This window comes from Lolium rigidum, chromosome 6, assembly GCF_022539505.1.
Source record: "Lolium rigidum isolate FL_2022 chromosome 6, APGP_CSIRO_Lrig_0.1, whole genome shotgun sequence".
Taxonomy (NCBI): domain Eukaryota; kingdom Viridiplantae; phylum Streptophyta; class Magnoliopsida; order Poales; family Poaceae; genus Lolium; species Lolium rigidum.
This window is the reverse complement of record NC_061513.1, coordinates 138924517-138944600: the sequence shown is the minus strand read 5'-3', so window position 1 is coordinate 138944600 and position 20084 is coordinate 138924517.

The following is a 20084-nucleotide window of genomic DNA, read 5'->3' as shown; positions in this document are numbered from 1 at the left end:
ATGTATAAAACATGCAAGTATTGTTATAAAAGTAGCATGGAACATAAGAAATTATAGATACGTTTGGGACGTATCAAGCATCCCCAAGCTTAGTTCCTACTCGCCCTCGAGTAGGTAAACGATAACAACAAATAATTTCTGAAGTGACATGCTACCAACATAACCTTGATCAACATTATTGTAAAGCATATGAGATGAATGGAGTGATCTGAAGCAAAAGATTGCTAACAAAAGATGATGACTAAACAAATGAATCATATAGCAAAACTTTTCATGAATAGTACTTTAAAGACAAGTATCAACAAGACTTGCATAAGAGCTAACTCATAAGCAATAAATTCTAAGTAGAATGCATTGAAGCAACACAAAGGGTGATTAAGTTTCAGCAATTGCTTTCAACTTGTAACATATATATCTCATGGATATTTGTCAACATAGAGTAATATAACAAGTGCAATAGGTAAACATGTAAGAATCAATGCACACAGTTAACACAAGTGTTTGCTTCTAAGATAGAAAGGAGTAGGTAAACTGACTCAACATAAAGTAAAAGAATGGCCCTTCGCGAGAGGAAGCATGGATTACTATTTTTGTGCTAGAGCTTTTGTTTTGAAAACATAGAAACAATTTTGTCAACGGTAGTAATAATTCATATGTGCTATGCATAATACTTCCTACAAGTTGCAAGCCTCATGCATAGAATACCAATAGTGCTCGCACCTTGTCCTAATTAGCTTGGATTAACACCGATTATCATTGCATGACATATGTTTCAACCAAGTGTCACAAAGGGGTACCTCTATGCCGCCTGTACAAAGGTCCTAGGAGATCAATTGCATTTGATTTCTCGTTTTTAATAGATCTCAACTTAGGACATCCATACCGGGACAACATAGACAACAGATAATGGACTCCTCTTTTAATGCATAAGCATTCAACAACGAGATAATATTCTCATAAGAGAGTGAGGTTGTATGTCCAAACTGAAAACTTCCACCATGATACATGGCTTTGGTTAGCGGCCCAATATTCTTCTATAACAATATGTATACTCAAACCATTTGATCATAAAAATCGCCCTTACTTAAGACAAGACGAACATGCATAGCATCTCACATGATATCCAACAAAGGTAAAAAAGTTGACGGCGTCCCCAGAAACATGGTTACCGCTCAACAAGCAACTTATAAGAAATAAGACACATAACTACATATTCATCACCACAATAGTTTTTAAGCTATTTGTCCCATGAGCTATATATTGCAAAGATAAAGGAATGAAATTTTAAAGGTAGCACTCAAGTAATTTACTTTGGAATGGCAGAAAAATACCACATAGTAGGTAGATATGGTGGACACAAATGGCATGGGTTTTGGCTCAAGTTGTTTGGATGCACGAGAAGCATTTCCTCTCAGTACAAGGTTTGGGCTAGCAAGGTTGTTTGAAGCAAACACAAGTATGAACAGGTACAGCAAAACTTACACAAGAACATATTGCAAGCATTATAAGACTCTACACTGTCTTCCTTGTTGTTTAAACACTTTACCAGAAAATATCTAGACTTAGAGAGACCAATCATGCAAACCAAATTTTAACAAGCTTTACGGTAGTTCTCCATTAATAGATTAAACTACATGATGCAAGAGCTTAAACATGATCTAATGAGAGCTCAAAACAATTGCCAAGTTTCAAGTTATTCCAAGCCATATGAAGCATTTTCTGATTCCAACCAAATAGCAATTAACGAAGCGGTTTTCAACTCTGCCATGAACATTAAAAGTAAAAGCGAAGAACACTAGTGTTCATATGAAAAAGCGGAGCGTGTCTCTCTCCCACATGAGCATAAATTTATTTAGAGAATGAAAATAACAAAACAAAAATAAAAGCACACAGACGCTCCAAGTAAAGTACATAAGATGTGATGGAATAAAAATATAGTTTCACTAGAAGTGACCTAATAAGTTGTCGATGAAGAAGGGGATGCCTTGGGCATCCCCAAGCTTAGATGCTTGAGTCTTCTTGAAATATGCAGGGATGAACCACGGGGGCATCCCCAAGCTTAGACTTTTCACTCTTCTTGATCATATTATATCACCCTCTTCTCTTGATCCTTGAAAACTTCCTCCACACCAAACTTAAAGCAAACTCATTAGAGGGTTAGTGCATAATCAAAAATTCACATGTTCAGAGGTGACATAATCATTCTTAACACTTCTGGACATTGCACAAAGGTACTGAAAGTTAATGGAACAAAGAAATCCATTCAACATATCAAAAGAGGCAATGTGAAATAAAAGGCAGAATCTGTCAAAACAGAACAGTCCGTAAAGACGAATTTTACAGAGGCACTTAACTTGCTCAGATGGAAAAACTCAAAACTAATTAAATTTGTGTACATATCTGAGGATCACGCACGTAAATTGGCAGATTTTTTTGACTCTTCTACAGAGAGTTCTACGCAAATTCGTGACAGACAACAATTCTGTTTCTGCGCAGCAATCCAAATCTAGCATCAACTTTACCATAGAGACTTTACTTGGCACAAAAAACATGATCAGGAGAGGTTGCTACAGTAGTAACAACTTCCAAGACTCAACAAAATAGTAGCAAAATAAACACATGGGTTATCTCCCAAGAAGTTCTTTCTTTATAGCCATTAAGATGGGCTCAGTAATTTTAATGATACTCTCGCAAGAAATAAGAGTTGAAGAAAAAGAGAGCATCAAGAAGAAATTCAAAACACATTTAAGCCTAACCCACTTCCTATAAAAAGGAATCTTGTACACAAATAAATTCATGAAGAACAAAGTGGCAAGCATAGAAAAGCAACACAAGCGCAATTTCAAGATTCTCAACATAAAGAGGGGAAACTTAATATTATTAAGATGCATATAACCATGTTTTCCTCTCTCATAATAACTTTCAGTAGCATCATGAACAAACTCAACAATATAACTATCGCATACAACATTCTTGTCATGAGCTACATGCATAAAATTATTACTCTCCACATAAGCATAATCAAAATTATTAGTTGTAGTGGGAGCAAATTCAATAAAATAGCTATCATTATTATTCTCATCACCATAGTCATCATATATAGGAGGCATATTTTAATCATAATTAACTTTCTCGTCAATAGTAGGTGGACTGAAAATATCATATTCATCATTGCAAACATCATATATAGGAGGTAAAGTATCATCAAAGTAAATTTTCTCCTCCATGCTTGGGGGACTAAAAATATCATGACCAGCTTCCCCAAGCTTAAATTCTTCCATAGCTTTAGCAATAATGGTGTTCAAAGAGTTCATGCTAATAACATTGCTACAACTATTTTGCAAACAAAGTTCCATGGGTTTTTTAATTTTCTCTTCAAACACATCATGTCCTAATTCAAGATAAAGTTCATAAAGATCTCTAATTTTTTTGTTGTTTTCCATTATGCCTAACTAGTGAAAATAAAAACAAGAAACAAAAAGATTTAATTGCAGAATCTAAAGGAGATACCTTCGAGCACTTACACACCGGCAACAGTGCTAGGAAATAGCTTAGTAGTCGGAGGATGTGAATACCTTTTACCTTACCTCCCCGGCAACGGCGCCAGAAAATAGCTTGATGTCTACTCACGCTTCTATTCCTGTAGACAGTGTTGGGCCTCCAAGAGCAGAGGTTTGTAGAACAGCAGCGAATTTCCCTTAAGTGAATCACCCAAGGTTTATCGAACTCAGGGAGGTAGAGGTCAAAGATAGTCCTCTCAAGCAACCCTGCAAATTAAGATACAAGAAGTCTCTTGTGTCCCCAACACACCTAATACACTTGTCAGATGTATAGGCGCACTAGTTCGGCGAAGAGATAGTAAAACACAGGTGGTATAGATGAATATGAGTGGTAATAACAATCTGAAATAAATATGGCAGCGAGTAAACATGCAGTAGAACAGTAAGTAAGCGGTGTTTGCAGTATTGGAAACAAGGCCTAGGGATCATACTTTCACTAGTGGACACTCTCAACATTGATCACATAATAAATAAATAACTTCTCCTCACTTGTGCTACATATACTCTTGTTTGGTAACAAACACCATTCATTGTGTAGGGCTACAAGAGCTCCCTCAAGCCGGAGTTAACAAGCGCCACAACATTCGGCATTCATATTTAAGTAACCTTTAGAGCATAATAGATCTTTGCAATCTGGACCGAGTACTAACATAGCATACACACTGTCACCATTACACTATGAAAGGGGGAATAGATCACATCAATACTATCAAGTAATAATCAACTCCATAATCTACAAGAGATTACAATCATAACCTACGCCAAGTACTACATGATGCACACACTGTCACCATTACATCATGAAGGAGGAATAGACTATTTTAATAACATCACTAGAGTAGCACATAGATTAATAGCGATACAAAGCTCATCATATGGATCTCAATCATGCAAGGCAATTCATGAGATCATTGTATTGAAGTACGAGAGAGAGATTAACCACATAGCTACCGGTACAACCCTTAGCCTCGAGGGAGAAGTACTCCCTCCTCATCATGGGAGCAGCAGCGTTGATGGAGATGGCGGTGGTGTCAATGGAGATGCCTTCCGGGGGCAATTCCCCGTCCCGGCGGCGTGCCAGAACAGAGACTTCTGTCCCCCGAATCCTGGCTTCGCGATGGCGGCGGCTCTGGAACTTTTCTCGTATCGTGGCTTTCGGTACAGGGGTTTTCGCGACGAAGGCTTTAAGTAGGCGGAGGGGTAGGTCAAGAGGCGGCGCGAGGGGCCCACACCATAGGGCGGCGCGGGCCCCTCCCTGGCCTCGCCGGCCTATGGTGTCAGGCCCTCGTGGCCCCTCTTCGTAACCCCTTCGATCTTCTGGAAGCTCCGCGGAAAAATTAGACCCTGGGCGTTGATTTCATCCAATTCCGAGAATATTTCCTTTGTAGGATTTATGAAACCAAAAACAGCAGAAAACAGCAACTGGCGCTTCAGCATCTTGTTAATAGGTTAGTGCCGGAAAATGTATAATAATGATGTAAAGTATGTATAAAACATGCAAGTATTGTTATAAAAGTAGCATGGAACATAAGAAATTATAGATACGTTTGGGACGTATCACCCCCGTCCCCACCACCACCCCCGGGAGGCGGAGAGGGCTCCGCCTCCACCAGATTTAGATCCACCGCTGTCGCGGTAGAGTTTGTATATCCGTCTGGTGTGCCACCTCTTCCCGTCAGCCGCGGAGAAGATTGGGAATCGGAGGGATCTAACGCATGGATTCCATCTGGGTAAGCATCGTTTGCCTATGTGAATTAAAAGTAGGCAGTTTTTAAGCGCCAATGGTTGTTGCTCAACTAACTATGTTGCTTTTCGAATAGGATTTATCCAGCGCTGGCTTTTCGGCTGGTGGTTAGGCTGGATTCTAGCTTTACGCGTGATTCTAAATGCCATAAGAATGGGTTTTACTTCCCTCTGGTGGTTGTAACCACCATCTCGTTGAGGGATTTGAAAGCTAGCATCTACGATAAGTACACCTGGAGCTCTCGCGATGCAGTTCATTTCGAATATTTCAACAGCACGGAGCGAAGATTTGTTGCACTAATTTCTGACGACGATCTGGGAATTCTTTTTTTTTTTGCTTTGAATGTTTCTTGCCATTTCGGTAAAATACGTATCCATGTGGACAGGGGCCAGGCATCATCTGGTGCTGGGGCATCATCAGGCAGTCGGGCATCATGTCTCTCTACTGCTGCTACCTCTGCTAATAGTGTGCGCCGCGGCGCTCCTTGTAGGTCCATAGCAGCACCATCTGTCCCCAGTGCTAGTGGTAGCCAGATCGTTCATGTGGTCGATGTGGAGGACAATGCAGAGATTGGGGATCAGTCTCCTCAAGATGATGAGGATGAGTTGATGTTTCCTGAATTGGTAGATCGATGCAGTAAGCAGGCAATAGTGGATCACTACATGGAAGATATTGCTTTTGGTGCCAGATTTGATGACACTGATGATGAAGAGAAGAATGAGAACAATGACAACCTCGTTTTAGCCGATTACGAAGGTGATGACTTGCCAACAATTGAGTGGAACAGGGAGGATCCTCAGCTTGGAGCAGGCACCGTATTTCAAATGATGATGGATCTCCATAATGCAATTACTAAATTTTGCCTTCGTTCTAAGAATAATTATGAGGTTATTAAAAGTGAGCCAGGTAGGTTCACAGTTAAATACCCATACAAGAGGTGTAGGTGGAGGCTGCATGCATCCACAATGCGTAGAAGCACCTTGGTTCAGGTACTACGCCAACCAGTTGTGTATTTTAGATCACGGTGTAAAATTTGTTAACTGTTACTGACATCCCTTATCATTATGTTTCGGATAAAGAAAAATGAGGAGGTCCATAGGTGTCCACCTCGAGGGGGAGAGCCAGAGGTGAAATCAAAGCTAGCAAAGACTAGGTGGTTGGCAGATGCAATCCTAGATTGGCTGAGAGAAACTCCTTCACTTGATCCAACAACACTCAAGAAAAAGATTCTTGAGAAGTTTGATATAAATGTACCTTACATGAGGATGTTCTATGCAAAGGAAATGGCTCTTGACAGGATCAATGGTCCATGGAATGAAAGCTTTCAGTTGCTTTACACTTTCGAAGCTGAAGTGGAGATGGCTAGTCCAGGCAGTGTTTTAGCGATAGACAAGCATACAGTTCCCTACAAATTGAAAAGCGGAAAGATAATGCACAAGGAATGTTTTAGAAGGGCTTTTGTTTGTTTCAAAGCTTGCTGGAAAGGCTTTCTGGACGGTTGCAGGCCTTATTTGGCCGTGGATGCAACAACTCTTCATGGCAGGTTTAAAGGATAGCTAGTTGCTGCTACTGCAGTTGACGGACACAATTGAATGTTCCCTGTTGCTTATGGAGTTTTGGAGGTTGAGTCATAGGAAAGTTGGACTTGGTTTCTGCAGAATTTGCGCGACCTTATAGGTCATCCACTAGGACTTACTATCCACACAGACGCTTGCAAAGGTTTGGAGAGTGCAGTAGAAGCAGTATTCCCTGGAGTGGAGCATAGGAAATATATGCGACACTTGGTACATAATTTTACAAAGAAATTCAAGGGTAAAGTTTTTACTGACAACCTATGGCCAGCTTCATACACATGCATCACTAGGAAGCATCTGTTTCATTTGGATGTGTTGTATAAATAAAAACCTGGGGTGAAGGAGTACTTGGATGAACATCATGGTAGGGTGTGGTCAAGAATCCAATTCAATGAAATTTGCAAGATAGACTATGTAACAAGTCACCTTGCGGAGAGTTTCAATTCAAAGGTCAAGTCATTGAAAGGGCTTATGATGTGGCAAATATTTGATAAGATTAGGCAGATGATCATGATAAAGATCGATCTTTGATTAAGTCTTTGCATGATAGGGCAAAAAAATTGAAGATGCAATGCGTCAGAAAAGGAATGGAGGCTGAGGTAACCTACACTGACAGTAAAACTAGGCAGTGGAGGTATCCGGTGAGCTTGGTTGATAGGACATGCCATTGTAGGGGATTGCAGATCCGTGGGATACCCTGCATACACGCATTGTTTTTCATGAGTGTTATAGGGGGTGAAGAAGGTGAAGTTGATCAGTATGTGTCAGAGTATTTCTCTGTTGCCAAATTTAGGGCTGCATATGTGATACGTCTCAAACGTATCTATAATTTCATATGTTCCATGCTACTTTTATGACAATACTTGAATGTTTTATACATAGTTTACAGCATTATTATACATTTTCCGGCACTAACCTATTAATAAGATGTCGAAGCGCCAGTTGTTGTTTTCTGCTGTTTTTGGTTTCAGAAATCCTACAAAGGAAATATTCTCGGAATTGGACGAAATCAACGCCCAGGGTCCTATTTTTCCACGAAGCTTCCAGAAGACCGGGGGGAAAGGAAGTGGGGCCACGGGGCGCCGCCACACTAGGGCGGCGCGGCCTAGGGGGCCCGCGCGGCCCTAGCGTGTGGGGCCCCCGTGACCCCTCCGACTCCGCCCTTCCGCCTACTTAAAGCCTTCGTCGCGAAACCCTCTGTACCGAGAGCCACGATACGGAAAACCTTCCAGAGACGCCGCCGCCGCCAATCCCATCTCGGGGGATTCAGGAGATCGCCTCCGGCACCCTGCCGGAGAGGGGAATCATCACCGGAGGGGCTCTACATCATCATGCCCGCCTCCGGATTGATGCGTGAGTAGTTCATCCTTGGACTATGGGTCCATAGCAGTAGCTAGATGGTTGTCTTCTCCGCTTGTGCTATCATTGTTTAGATCTTGTGAGCTGCCTAACATGATCAAGATCATCTATTTGTAATGCTACATGTTGTGTTTGGTGGGATCCGATGAATCTAGAATACTATGTCAAGTTGATTATCAATCTATCATATATGTGTTGTTTATGTTCTTGCATGCTCTCCGTTGCTAGTAGAGGCTCGGCCAAGTTGATACTTGTAACTCCAAGAGGGAGTATTTATGCTCGATAGTGGGTTCATGCCTCCATTTAATCTGGGACAATGACAGAAAGTTCTAAGGTTGTGGATGTGCTATTGCTACTAGGGATAAAACATCGATGCTTTGTCTAAGGATATTTGTGTTGATTACATTACGCACCATACTTAATGCAATTATCTGTTTGTTTACAACTTAATACTGGAGGGGTGCGGATGCTAACCCGAAGGTGGATTATTTAGGCATAGATGCATGCTAGATAGCGTTCTATGTACTTTGTCGTAATGCCCTGATTAAATCCCATAGTAATCATCATTGATATGTATTGAATCTTTATTTGTCAATTGTCCACCTGTAATTTGTTCACCCAGCATGCTAGTTATCTTATTGGAGAGACACCACTAGTGAACTGTGGACCCCGGTCCATTCTTTTACATCTGAATACAATCTACTGCAATCATTGTTCTTACTGTTCTTTGCAAACAAACACCATCTTCTACTCGATACGTTTAATCCTTTGTTTTCAGCAAGCCGGTGAGATTGACAACCTCCATCGTTACGTTGGGGCAAAGTATCTTGATTGTGTTGTGCGAGGTTCCACGTTGGCGCCGGTTTCACCGGTGTTGCGCCGCACTACACTCCTCCACCAACAACCTTCACGTGCTTCTTGGCTCCCTACTTGGTTTGATAACCTTGGTTTCATACTGAGGGAAACTTGCTTCTATACACATCATACCTTCCACTTGGGGTTCCCAACGGACGTGTGCTTCGCGCGTATCAAGCTAAATTTCTGGCGCCGTTGCCGGGGAGATCAAGACACGCTGCAAGGGGAGTCTCCACATCCAATCTCTTTACTTTGTTTTTGTCTTGCTTTACTTTATTTTGTTTACTGTCTTGTTTGCTTCATATTAAAAACACACAAAAAATTAGTTACTTTACTTTCTGTCTTATTTACTTGCTCTATATCAAAACACAAAAAAATTAGTTACTTGTCTTTACTCTACTTGCTTAGTTTACTTTTATTGCCACTAAAATGAGTAATCCTGAAGTTGAAGTTCGTTCTTTTAAGCAACAAGGTGGAGAAAGTTTTAAAGATGCTTGGTACAGAATTAGTAATGCTCATCATAGGTGCATTAAGAAACACTCCACTATTATCCTTCTTAGGAACTTTTATGTTGGCCTATCTAGCTGGAATAGGTATGTTCTTGATATTCTTTCGGGAGGTAATTTCCTAGGTACCCCTGCTTTAGAAGCTAGCTGCATCATTGAGAGTCTAGTTGGAATACCACATGTTAATGAAGTTAAAATTTAAATCTCTCTAGAGGATGTTATGAAAAAATTGGAAACCATAGAGAAAAATTTTCCAAGTGTTGAAACTAAATTGGGAATGCTACTTGATAATACTGATAAATTTGATAAATCCCTAGGAAGAATTGATGAAAGAATTGGTGTCCTAGAAACTTGTGTTGTCCATGATAATCAAACCAATAGGATTTGTGAACTTGAAAAAGCTATGGGAACCTTGGGTTCAACTTTTTCTTCTCTTAAGTTTAAGGAGAAAGCTTATGTGGGTAAAGAGCCAAAATTCATGTATGTCTCTAAGGTGCCTAAACCAAAGAATTATTATAGGCCTAAAATTGATAAAACCCCTAGCAGCACCATAGAAAAGTTAGATAATGGAGCATCTAAGGTACCCTCTGCAACAAGTTGTGCTTGTAAGAAAAATTATGATTTTGATGCTTCATCTCTTGAAAATACTTGATTTGCACTTTCTGCGCCTAGCTGAAAGGCGTTAAAGAAAAGCACTTCCTGGGAGATAACCCATGTTTCATTTTATTTACTGTATTGTTGAGTCTTGGAAGTTGTGTACTACTGTAGCAACCTCTCTTTATCATGTTTTTGTGCCAAGTAAAGTCTCTATGGTAAAGTTGATGCTAGATTTGGATTGCTGCGCAGAAACAGCATTGCATGTCATCACGAATTCGCGCATAACTCTCTGTAAAAAAATCAAAAAAATCTGCAAATTTACGTGCGTGATCCTCAGATATGTACGCAACTTTCATTAGTTTTTAGTTTTTCCGTTTGAGCAAGTTAAGTGTCCCTGCAAAATTCATCTTTACGGACTTTTCTGTTTTGACAGATTCTGCCTTTTATTTCGCATTGCCGCTTTTGCTATGTTGAATGAGTTTCTTTGTTCCATTAACTTTCAGAAGTTTTGTGCAATGTCCAGAAGTGTTAAGAATGATTATGTCACCTCTGAATATGTGAATTTTTTATTATGCACTAACCCTCTAATGAGTTTGCTTGAAGTTTGATGTGGAGGAAGTTTTCAAGGGTCAAGAGAAGAGGATGATATACTACGATCAAGAAGAGTGAAAGGTCTAAGCTTGGGGATGCCCGGTGGTTCATCCCTGCATATTTTAAGAAGACTCAAGCATCTAATCTTGGGGATTCCCAAGGCATCCCCTTCTTCATCGACAACTTATCAGGTCACTTCTAGTGAAACTATATTTTTATTCCATCACATCTTATGTTCTTTACTTGGAGCGTCTGTTTGCTTTGGTTTGAATAAAGTTGGATCCCACCATCCTTATATTGGAGATATTACGCTCTGCTTTTTCATATGGAACACTTGTGTTCTTAGTTGTGCTTTAATGTTCATGGCGAAGGCTGAAACTGCTTCGTTAAATTGCTATTTGGTTGGAATCAGAAAATGCTGCATTTGGTTTGGAACAACTGGGCAATTGTTTTGAGCTCTCATAGATCATGTTTAAGCTCTTGCATCATGTAATTTAATCTATTAATGGAGAACTACCGTAGAGCTTGTTAAAATTTGGTTTGCATGATTGGTCTCTCTAAGTCTAGATATTTTACTGGTAAAGTGTTTGAACAACAAGGAAGACGAGTGTAGATTCTTATAATGCTTGCAATATGTTCTTGTGTAAGTTTTGCTGTACCTGTTCATACTTGTGTTTGCTTCAAACAACCTTGCTAGCCCAAACCTTGTACTGAGAGGAAATGCTTCTCGTGCATCCAAACACCTTGAGCCAAAACCCATGCCATTTGTGTCCAACATATCTACCTACTATGTGGTATTTTTCTGCCATTCCAAAGTAAATTACTTGAGTGCTACCTTTAAAATTTCATTCCTTTATCTTTGCAATATATAGCTCATGGGACAAATAGCTTAAAAACTATTGTGGTGGTGAATATGTAGTTATGTGTCTTAGTTCTTATAAGTTGCTTGTTGAGCGGTAACCATGTTTACGGGGACACCATCAACTTTTTACCTTTGTTGGATATCATGTGAGATGCTATGCATGTTCGTCTTGTACTGAAGTAAGTGCGATTTCATGATCAAATGGTTTGAGTATGCATGTGTTAGAGAAGAACATTGGGCCGCTAACTAAAGCCATGTATCATGGTGGAAGTTTCAGTTTGGACATACAACCTCAATCTCTTATGAGAATATTATCTGTTGTTCAATGCTTAAGCATTAAAAGAGGAGTCCATTATCTGTTGTCTATCTTATCCCGGTATGGATGTCTAAGTTGAGAATAATCAAAAGCGAGAAATCCAATGCGTGCTTTCTCCTTAGACCTTTGTACAGGCGGCATAGAGGTACCCCTTTGTGACACTTGGTTGAAACATATGTCATGCAATGATAATCCGTGTTATCCGAGCTGATTAGGACAAGGTGCGAGCACTATTGGTACTCTATGCATGAGACTTGCAACTTGTAGGAAGTATTATGCATAGCACATATGAATTATTACTACCGTTGACAAAATTGTTTCTATGTTTTCAAAATAAAAGCTCTAGCACAAAAATAGTAATCCATGCTTCCCTCTGCGAAGGGCCATTCTTTTACTTTATGTTGAGTCAGTTTACCCACTTCTTTCTATCTTAGAAGCAAACACTTGTGTTAACTTTGTGCATTGATTCTTATATGTTTACTTATTGCACTTGTTATATTACTCTATGTTGACAAATATCCATGAGATATACATGTTACAAGTTGAAAGCAATTGCTGAAACTTAATCATCCTTTGTGTTGCTTCAATGCATTCTACTAAGAATTTATTGCTTATGAGTTAGCTCTTATGCAAGTCTTGTTGATACTTGTCTTGAAAGTACTATTCATGAAAGTTTTGCTATATGATTCAATTGTTTAGTCATCGTCTTTTGTTAGCAATCTTTTGCTTCAGATCACTCCATCCATCTCATATGCTTTACAATAATGTTGATCAAGGTTATGTTGGTAGCATGTCACTTCAGAAATTATTTGTGTTATCATTTACCTACTCGAGGGCGAGTAGGAACTAAGCTTGGGGATGCTTGATACGTCTCAAACATATCTATAATTTATTATGTTCCATGCTACTTTTATGACAATACTTGAATGTTTTATACATACTTTACAGCATTATTATACATTTTCCGGCACTAACCTATTAACAAGATGCCGAAGCGCCGGTGATACGTCTCAAACGTATCTATAATTTCTTATGTTCCATGCTACTTTTATTACAATACTTGAATGTTTTATACATACTTTACAGCATTATTATACATTTTCCGGCACTACCCTATTAACAAGATGCCGAAGTGCCAGTTGCTGTTTTCTGCTGTTTTTGGTTTCAGAAATCCTAGTAAGGAAATATTCTCGGAATTGGACGAAATCAACGCCCAGGGTCCTATTTTTGCACGAAGCTTCCAGAAGACCAAAAGGGAGACGAAGTGGGGCCACGAGATGGCCAGACACCAGGGCGGCGCGGCCCAGACCCTGGCCGCGCCGGCCTGGTGTGTGGGGCCCTCGTGCCGCCACTTGACCTACCCTTCCGCCTACAAATAGCCTTCGTCGCGAAACCCCCTGTACCGATAGCCACGATACGGAAAACCTTCCAGAGACGCCGCCGTCGCGAATCCCATCTCGGGGGATTCAGGAGATCGCCTCCGGCACCCTGCCGGAGAGAGGAATCATCAAAGGAGGGGCTCTACATCATCATGCCCGCCTCCGGATTGATGTGTGAGTAGTTCATCCTTGGACTATGGGTCCATAGCAGTAGCTAGATGGTTGTCTTCTCCGCTTGTCCTATCATTGTTATAGATCTTGTGAGCTGCCTAACATGATCAAGATCATCTATTTGTAATGCTACATGTTGTGTTTGGCGGGATCCGATGAATATAGAATATTATGTTAAGTTGATTATCAATCTATCATATATGTGTTGTTTATGTTCTTGCATGCTCTCCGTTGCTAGTAGAGGCTACGGCCAAGTTGATACTTGTAACTCCAAGAGGGAGTATTTATGCTCGATAGTGGGTTCATGCCTCCATTGAATGCAGGACGATGACGAGAAAGTTCTAAGGTTGTGGATGTGCTTGTTGCTACTAGGGATAAAACATTGATGCTTTGTCTAAGGATATTTGTGTTGATTACATTACGCACCATACTTAATGCAATTATCTGTTGTTTACGACTTAATACCGGAAGGGGTTCGGATGATAACTCTGAAGGTGGATTATTTAGGCATAGATGCATGTTTGGATAGCGGTCTATGTACTTTGTCGTAATGCCCTGATTAAATCACATAGTAATCATCGTTGATATGTATTGAATCTTTATTTGTCAATTGCCTCGTCTGTAATTTGTTCACCCAGCATGTTAGTTATCTTATTGGAGAGACACCTCTAGTGAGCTGTGGACCCCGGTCCATTCTTTTACATCTGAATACATTCTCACTGTTTTTCTTGTTCTTTGCAAACAAACACCATCTTCCACTCGATACGCTTAATCCTTTGTTTTCGGCAAGCCGGTGAGATTGACAACCTCACTCGTTACGTTGGGGCAAAGTACTTTGATTGTGTTGTGCGGGTTCCACGTTGGCGCCGGTTTCACCGGTGTTGCGCCGCACTACATTCCTCCACCAACAACCTTCACGTGCTTCTTGGCTCCCTATCGGTTCGATAACCTTGGTTTATTTACGAGGGAAAACTTTTCGCTGTGCGCATCACACCTTCCTCTTGGGGTTCCCAATGGACGTGTACATCTACGCGCATCAAGCTCTTTTTCGGCGCCGTTGCGGGGAGATCAAGACACGCTGCAAGGGGAGTCTCCACTTCCAATCTCTTTACTTTGTTTTTGTCTTGCTTTACTTTACTTTATTTACTGTCTTGTTTGCTTCATATTAAAAACAAACAAAAAATTAGTTACTTGTCTTGTCTTTATTTGCCTAGTTTACATTTTGCTTATTTCATCATGCTTCATCCTAAGTTTACTTTGGAAAAGATACCGGTAGGACGAGAGTGTATCATTGGAAGAGATAATATAGAAGAATTTTTCACCCATGTTAGTATGGATGAAGATTTTGAAGATATACCATTATTAAAAACTGCTCCTACTTATGAAAGTGCTTATGCCTGTTTGATACACATGTTAGAAACTAGATTTGTTAATCTCAATCCCATAATACAACATATGTTTCTTACACTTTCGGATATGGAGATGGGAGAAAAGAGAAATTTTGTTTTAAAAGTCCTTGTTAGAGAATTTGAGGATATAGTTAAAGAAGCTAGAAAAGTTTTTATTAAGCATAAGAGGCTTGGTTTCTTTCCTAATTTTAAACAAATACTTGAAAAGATGGACATGGATAGAATTAAGTATACTAATAATGTTAATGACGGTAGGGAGATTAAAGTGCCAATACCTAGTAAGCTCCTAGGGATGCATGAAGCTTTGGAAAATAACTATGCTTGGCTTGTTCCTGAAAATTTGTTTGATGAGAATAGTAAGCCTAGGAGCAATGAGAGAGGAGTTACTTATATATACCAGATACAATGCATTGTTGAGAAAACCCCCAATTCCCAAGGTAATGATGTTGATGCTCCATCTCTTGATGTTACTTGATTTGCACTTTCTGCGCCTAGCTGAAAGGCGTTAAAGAAAAGCACTTCTTGGGAGATAACCCATGTTTCATTTTATTTACTGTATTGTTGAGTATTGGAAGTTGTTTACTACTGTAGCAACCTCTCCTTATCATGTTTTTGTGCCAAGGAAAGTTTTTATGTTAAAGTTGATGATAGATTTGGATCGCTGCGCAGAAACAGCATTGTTGTCTGTCACGAATTCTCGCAGAAGTCTCTGTAAAAAAATCTAAATAATCTGCAAATTTACGAGCATGATCCTCATATATGTATGAAACTTTCATTAGTTTTGAGATTTTCCATTTGAGCAAGTTAAGTGCCCCTGCCAGATTCATCTTTACGGACTGTTCTGTTTTTGACAGATTCTGTCTTTTATTTCGCATTGCCGCTTTTGCTATGTTGAATGAGTTTCTTTGTTCCATTAACTTTCAGAAGCTTTGTGCAATGTCCAGAAGTGTTTAGAATGATTGTGTCACCTATGAATATGTGAATTTTTGGTTATGCACTAACCCTCTAATGAGTTTGCTTAAAGTTTGTGTGAAGGAAGTTTTCAAGGGTCAAGAGAAGAGGATGATATACTATGATCAAGAAGAGTGAAAGGTCTAAGCTTGGGGATGCCCCGGTGGTTCATCCCTGCATATTTTAACAAGACTCAAGCATCTAAGCTTGGGGATGCCCAAGGCATCCCCTTCTTCATCGACAACATTATCAGGTCACTTCTAGTGAAACTATATTTTTATTCCATCACATCCTATGTTCTTTACTTGGAGCGTCGGTTTGTTTTTATTTTTGTTTTTGTTTTGAATAAAGTTGGATCCCACCATTCTTATATTGGAGATATTACGCTCCGCTTTTTCATATGGAACACTTGTGTTCTTAGTTGTGCTTTAATGTTCATGGCGAAGTCTAAATTGCTTCGTTAAATTGCTATTTGGTTGGAATTGGAAAATGCTGCATATGGTTTGGTAAATTTGGCAATTGTATGAGCTCTCATAGATCATGTTTAAGCTCTTGCATCATGTAGTTTAATCTATTAATGAAGAACTACCGTAGAGCTTGTTCAATTTGGTTTGCATGATTGTTCTCTCTAAGTCTAGATATTTTCGGGTAAAGTGTTTGAACAACAAGGAAGACACTGTAGAGCCTTATAATGCTTGCAATATGTTCTTGTGTGAGTTTTGTTGTACCTTTTCATACTTGTGTTTGCTTCAAACAACCTTGCTAGCCCAAACCTTGTACTGAGAGGAAATGCTTCTCGTGCATCCAAACACCTTGAGCCAAAAACCCATGCCATTTGTGTCCACCATATCTACCTATTATGTGGTATTTTTCTGCCATTCCAAAGTAAATTACTTGAGTGCTACCTTTAAAATTTCATTCCTTTACCTCAGCAATATATAGCTCATGGGACAAATAGCTTAAAAACTATTGTGGTGATGAATATGTAGTTATGTGTCTTAATTCTTATAATTTGCTTGTTGAGCGGTAACCATGTTTCTGGGGACGCCATCAGCTTTACCTTTGTTGGATATCATGTGAGATTCTATGCATGTTCGTCTTGTCTGAAGTAAGTGCGATTTCATGATCAAATGGTTTGAGTATGCATATGTTAGAGAAGAACATTGGGCCGCTAACTAAAGCCATGTATCATGGTGGAAGTTTCGAGTTTGGACATACAACCTCAATCTCTTATGAGAATATTATCTATTGTTGAATGCTTAAGCATTAAAACGACAGTCCATTATCTGTTGTCTATGTTGTCCCGGTATGGATGTCTAAGTTGAGAATAATCAAAAGCGAGAAATCCAATGCGTGCTTTCTCCTTAGACACTTGTACGAGGCGGCATAGAGGTACCCCTTTGTGACACTTGGTTGAAACATATGTTATGCGATGATAATCCGTGTCTTCCGAGCTAAGTAGGACAAGGTGCGAGCACTATTAATACTCTATGCATGAGACATGCAACTTGTAGGAAGTATTATGCATAGCACATATGAATTATTACTACCGTTGACAAAATTGTTTATATGTTTTCAAAATAAAAGCTCTAGCACAAAAATAGTAATCAATGCTTCCCTCTGCAAAGGGCCATTCTTTTACTTTATGTTGAGTCAGTTTACCCATTCCTTTCTATCTTAGAAGCAAATACTTGTGTTAACTGTGTGCATTGATTCTTACATGTTTACTTATTGCACCTGTTATATTACTCTATGTTGACAAATATCCATGAGATATACATGTTACAAGTTGAAAGCATTCGCTGAAACTTAATCATCCTTTGTGTTGCTTCAATTCATTCTACTTAGAATTTATTGCTTATGAGTTAGCTCTTATGCAACTCTTATTGATACTTGTTTGAAAGTACTATTCATGAAAAGTTTTGCTATATGATTCATTTGTTTAGTCATTATCTTTGTTAGCAATCTTTTGTTCAGATCACTCCATTCATCTCATATGCTTTACAATAATGTTGATCAAGATTATGTTGGTAGCATGTCACTTCAGAAATTATTTGTGTTATCGTTTACCTACTCGAGGAAGAGTAGGAACTAAGCTTGGGGATGCTTGATACGTCTCAAACGTATCTATAATTTCTTATGTTCCATGCTACTTTTATTACAATACTTGAATGTTTTATACATACTTTACGAGCATTATTATACATTTTCCGGCACTAACCTATTAACAAGATGCCGAAGTGCCGATTCTTGTTTTACGTTGTTTTTGGTTTCAGAAATCCTAGTAAGGAAATATTCTCGGAATTGGACGAAATCAACGCCCGGGGTCCTATTTTTGCACGAAGCTTCCGGAAGACCGAAAGGGAGACGAAGTGGGGCCACGAGGTGGCCGGACACCGGGCGGCGCGGCCCGAGCCACTGGCCGCGCCGGCCTGGTGTGTGGGCCCTCGTGCCGCCACTTGACCTACCCTTCCGCCTACAAATAGCCTTCGTCGCGAAACCCCCGTAGCGAGAGCCACGATACGGAAAACCTTCCAGAGACGCCGCCGTCGCGAATCCCATCTCGGGGGATTCAGGAGATCGCCTTCGGCACTCTGCCGGAGAGGGGAATCATCACCGGAGGGGCTCTACATCATCATGCCCGCCTCCGGATTGATGTGTGAGTAGTTCATCCTTGGACTATGGGTCCATAGCAGTAGCTAGATGGTTGTCTTCTCCGCTTGTGCTATCATTGTTATAGATCTTGTCAGCTGCCTAACATGATCAAGATCATCTATTTGTAATGCTACATGTTGTGTTTGGCGGGATCCGATGAATATAGAATATTATGTTAAGTTGATTATCAATCTATCATATATGTGTTGGTTATGTTCTTGCATGCTCTCCGTTGCTAGTAGAGGCTCTGGCCAAGTTGATACTTGTAACTCCAAGAGGGAGTATTTATGCTCGATAGTGGGTTCATGCCTCCATTGAATCTGGGACAGTGACAGAAAGTTCTAAGGTTGTGGATGTGCTATTGCTACTAGGGATAAAACATTGATGCTTTGTCTAAGGATATTTGTGTTGATTACATTACGCACCATACTTAATGCAATTATCTGTTGTTTACAACTTAATACCGGAAGGTGTTCGAATGATAACCTGAAGGTGGATTATTTAGGCATAGATGCATGCTGGATAGCGGTCTATGTACTTTGTCGTAATGCCCTGATTAAATCACATAGTAATCATCGTTGATATGTATTGAATCTTTATTTGTCAATTGCCTGCTCGTAATTTGTTCACCCAGCATGTTAGTTATCTTATTGGAGAGACACCTCTAGTGAACTGTGGACCCCGGTCCATTCTTTTACATCTGAATACATTCTACTGCTTTTCTTGTTCTTTGCAAACAAACACCATCTTCCACTCGATACGCTTAATCCTTTGTTTTCAGCAAGCCGGTGAGATTGACAACCTCACCGTTACGTTGGGGCAAAGTACTTTGATTGTGTTGTGCAGGTTCCACGTTGGCGCCGGTTTCCATTGGTGTTGCGCCGCACTATATTCCTCCACCAACAACCTTCACGTGCTTCTTGGCTCCTACTGGTTCGATAACCTTGGTTTCTTTCTGAGGGAAAACTTGCTGCTGTGCGCATCACACCTTCCTCTTGGGGTTCCCAACGGACGTGTACATCTACGCGCATCAGCTAGTTGCTGTTTTCTGCTGTTTTTGGTTTCAGAAATCCTACAAAGGAAATATTCTCGGAATTGGACGAAATCAACGCCAAGGGTCCTATTTTTCCACGAAGCTTCCAGAAGACCGAGGGGGAAAGGAAGTGGGGCCACGGGGCGCCGCCACACTAGGGCGGCGCGGCCTAGGGGGGCCCGCGCGGCCCTAGCGTGTGGGGCCCCCGTGACCCCTCCGACTCCAACCTTCCGCCTACTTAAAGCCTTCGTCGCGAAACCCTCTGTACCGAGAGCCACGATACGGAAAACCTTCCAGAGACGCCGCCGCCGCCAATCCCATCTCGGGGGATTCAGGAGATCGCCTCTGGCACCCTGCCGGAGAGGGGAATCATCACCGGAAGGGCTCTACATCATCATGACCGCCTCCGGATTGATGCGTGAGTAGTTCATCCTTGGACTATGGGTCCATAGCAGTAGCTAGATGGTTGTCTTCTCCGCTTGTGCTATCATTGTTTAGATCTTGTGAGCTGCCTAACATGAT